We start from the raw sequence: 3,617 nt of genomic DNA on the forward strand, positions 1-3,617 counted from the left end.
GCGCATCTGTACATATAAGTAAACAAGACAAGCGACAGGCTATATTATAGACTATTTCCCATATTTGTACAGATCCAGGAATGGATTATAGCCATAATTCTCTAATTCATCGCAACTGTTCTCACTTTCTGAAACAAAGCCTTTAAAGCGCTACATTGAAGAAGTTCATTTCACAATCAATTGACTCGATAATCCCAAATTATAAATCTAAATCACCCGGATTTAGTCTCTACATACATCTTATTAGTTTTCTTAATATGTCTTTTTATTAAACTTGATCAAATTGTTAACGTCTGCCACTGGATGACCATACTTCTAATACTTTGCTCGTTTGCGTTTCTCTTGTTCTAGATCATTATACCTATTCGTGTTTATATTTTGCAGAAGTTTTGATCAGAACATCCCAGGAGTATCTTTCATCTCATAGGTGAGTATAACCCCACCCCCACATGATTCGCTGTTTCTTTCCATTCTCGTCGTCGAGACTAACTTTTACGCGAACTGAGTAAATTTTGGTAATACCATACCTCATAAATCGATTATGACGTCATTTTCAAACGACTACTTATGAGTGTGAAAGCCCATGGCTTAGTAATAAAGGTTTTCGGCTCACGGCCGTGAAGTCTTAATTTCGATTTCTGGCAGTGCGCTATGTTCATGAGCAAAATACCTTATTTCACGTTACTCCAGAGTGGACTCAGCTGGCAAAACTTAGTTGTAATTGTATTTCAAAAGAGCCAATCTTGTCGCATTCTGTGTCATGCTGAATCTCTCTGAGAACTACATTAAGGTACACATGTCTGTGAAGTACGCAGCCGCTTGCACGTTAATTTCATGAGCAGGCTGTTTCTTTGATCAGATTAACAGGAAACCATCGTCGTTGTAACCGATTTTGGTTTATTTAAAATAAGACATTTCTTTTTTTCTTTTTTAGATATAATGTGCGGGCTTTGAAACAACTTATGAAGTGAATCCCATATTCGATATTCATTCAACAGAGTCTTTGCTGATTGTACTACATTGGTATTTTAGAAAGAATCAGGCAAAGGATGATCTGACAGTCAAAGACTATTTATACCAATATTAAATCTCAACTTTGCTTTCGTTTTAATTTAGTACATAAAGAACTACTTAGTACTTTGTTGCCTACCCTTAATATAGTTTCTTTTGTGGAGGCAATAGTTTATTGTGTGATCAATAGTATAGAGCAAACAACATTTGCTGAGATCACTAACCAATATTGATATAGATCAGTGGGATATTATTGTTATAGTTACAAATCATATCTATGTTATTTGTTACACCCCAACCAAAGTGACACTTTACAAAGTATTTAAATAAATTCTAGAAACTAACTTTGTTTACACACAACCGCGAGGTTAAAAACAGGGATTTGGGGGTTTATGGCAAATATGACATTTCGTTTTGCTTTTTGCTTTGTTTTATTTTTGTTTTGTTTTTTCGATATAAATTTCGGGCTTTGAAAGAATATTTTGTCCTCCACTTGCTCTGTTTTAAAACACTGACTTCCTTACATACGAGGTTATTTTTGTGAACAGACGTGTTATACCTACACAGTATATTATGGTATTTTACTTCATTCAACAAGGGAAGAGGAAAAACTGAATAGTGTGAAATGTTTTGAATTGATAAAGAAAAAACCAAAAATATGGGTGTGAGACATTTTGCCACAGCTGCTTTGACACTATATATTTGGCGTCGCAGACTCGACACCGACGCATTGGACATCAGATGTTTAAATGTTTTGCTTTCTATCTATCTCTCGCTCTCACTTTCACTCTCCCCTTCTCTCTTATCTTCCTTTCTCCCTCATCTCCCTTTCTCTCTCTCTTATCTCCGTCTCTCTTTTCTCTCTTTCTCTCTCTCTCGCTTTCATCTCTTTATTTACGTGTGTGAGCATATTTCACTCTGTGTATAAGGAGAGGGAAAGTTTTTATATCAACCGTATTCAGTTAATAAATTACATTCCCTCTTCGCCTCTGTTTCCCTCCCTTCTCTCTCCCACCTCTCTCCTTCTTTCTCTTACGCTTTGTTAGCGTTCATTTCTACTCTCTCACGCGCATGTGTGAGCCTCCAGCGCCAAAAAGTACCGTCACCCGAACAGGCCCTACCATGCTCCCAAACGTCTCACTACGACCAAATACCGCAAAGAACCGACCTCACATTCAAACGAAGACCAGGTTAAAGCTACCAATTAGCAAAAAGGAGTTCTCGTTAAAGCAATCGACTTAATCAACTCCTTGTACAATTGAACAAGACTCTAAGGACCCTCTATGTGGCGACCTACTTACAGGAAATACCATCCAGATCCCTCACAGATTACAATCGATAGCCTTGAAAATATTCTCCGAGAATAGCGATGTCTAAGCCACAGTAAGCTTGACAAAACGATTGGAAAATCGACGCAGAGTGGTTCGTTTTATATCTATTTGATTACCACAGTCGACTGAAGCCTGGATGATTAGAACCGGGACAAATTAACAATTGAATAGTTTGTATGTCGTGATATTTCTGTTCATGGTATTGTATTGATGTGAATGCCTTTTATCGGGGGATTAGTGACCAGAACAAAATTAATTGGTTGAAGATACTAGCATTAAAGCCAACACTCCGAACAGGTTCACTAAACTAAATGCTGCTCTACACCGCACTACAACAATCGACTTCAATAATTCAATAACTTCATTCTGTAAGCATGGCTACTCTTCCGGTTCAGCTATTGCGATCAATTTGTTAGAAATGCACCTTGTTACCCGGTTTAGGTCTGTTTTGCATATTTCTGAATACAATTAACAGCGAGCTTATTATTAAGTTATTTGGCAGTAAATTAATAAAACAGCTAGTGTTATAGCTCATTAATAAAATGAGATGTAGACTTCACATACAATGGTTATAACATGCAAGAAAATATAGCTTTGTGTGTGAGGTGTCCATGGATGTGTTGGCGTAAACACACACACACACGCACATATACTCACATATACAGACACACGTACATCCATACAAGCATACATATGTGTATGCATGTGTGTGTGTGTGTGGTGTAATATCGTGCAAAGATTACTCTGTGTCGCTAAGCTAATCCGACTTATGGGGGATTCCTGGTTCATCACGCAACCTCGGCTCAGTATTACAAAGTTCAATACATATGTGTGACAGATATTCTGTATATGGGTGTGGTGATTGGCAGGATAAGATGGACAATGTTCATGATGAATTCTTAAGAAAAATGACGATAATTAATATTCGTCTATTCCTGGCAATAAAAGATAAGAAAGAAAAATATTAAAAAAAAGAAAAAGAAAATGAAAATTATCACAAAAATCACAAAAACAATAGCGACTGATAACACAACAAAGCCATAGCGCACGCATATACACATATACAGTACTCAAGCTTACCTACGTATACATATACATACACCATGCACGCGCGCACACACACTCGCACACACACATTATGTGGAGTCCAGCGCTGTTCAATTGCCAATTCTAGAAATATGATGCAGTAGATCTGCTGATTTCGACATTCATTACAAATTAACAAATTAAGTTACCTGCGTGCATTTATATCTACACACACACATACACACACAC

At 37.1% G+C, this 3,617-nt stretch overlaps 1 long non-coding RNA gene across 1 annotated transcript; it reads left to right on the plus strand.

Annotated features, from left to right (window-relative positions):
- The first annotated feature begins 383 nt into the window (after positions 1-383).
- LOC118762394 lies at positions 384-3,346 on the plus strand. Its single transcript, XR_004998137.1, has 2 exons — positions 384-427; positions 935-3,346. It is a non-coding gene; the product is annotated as an uncharacterized LOC118762394 (long non-coding RNA).
- The last annotated feature ends 271 nt before the right edge of the window (positions 3,347-3,617 follow it).

The sequence above is a fragment of the Octopus sinensis genome, linkage group LG3 (genome assembly GCF_006345805.1).
Source record: "Octopus sinensis linkage group LG3, ASM634580v1, whole genome shotgun sequence".
In the NCBI taxonomy this organism is placed as follows: domain Eukaryota; kingdom Metazoa; phylum Mollusca; class Cephalopoda; order Octopoda; family Octopodidae; genus Octopus; species Octopus sinensis.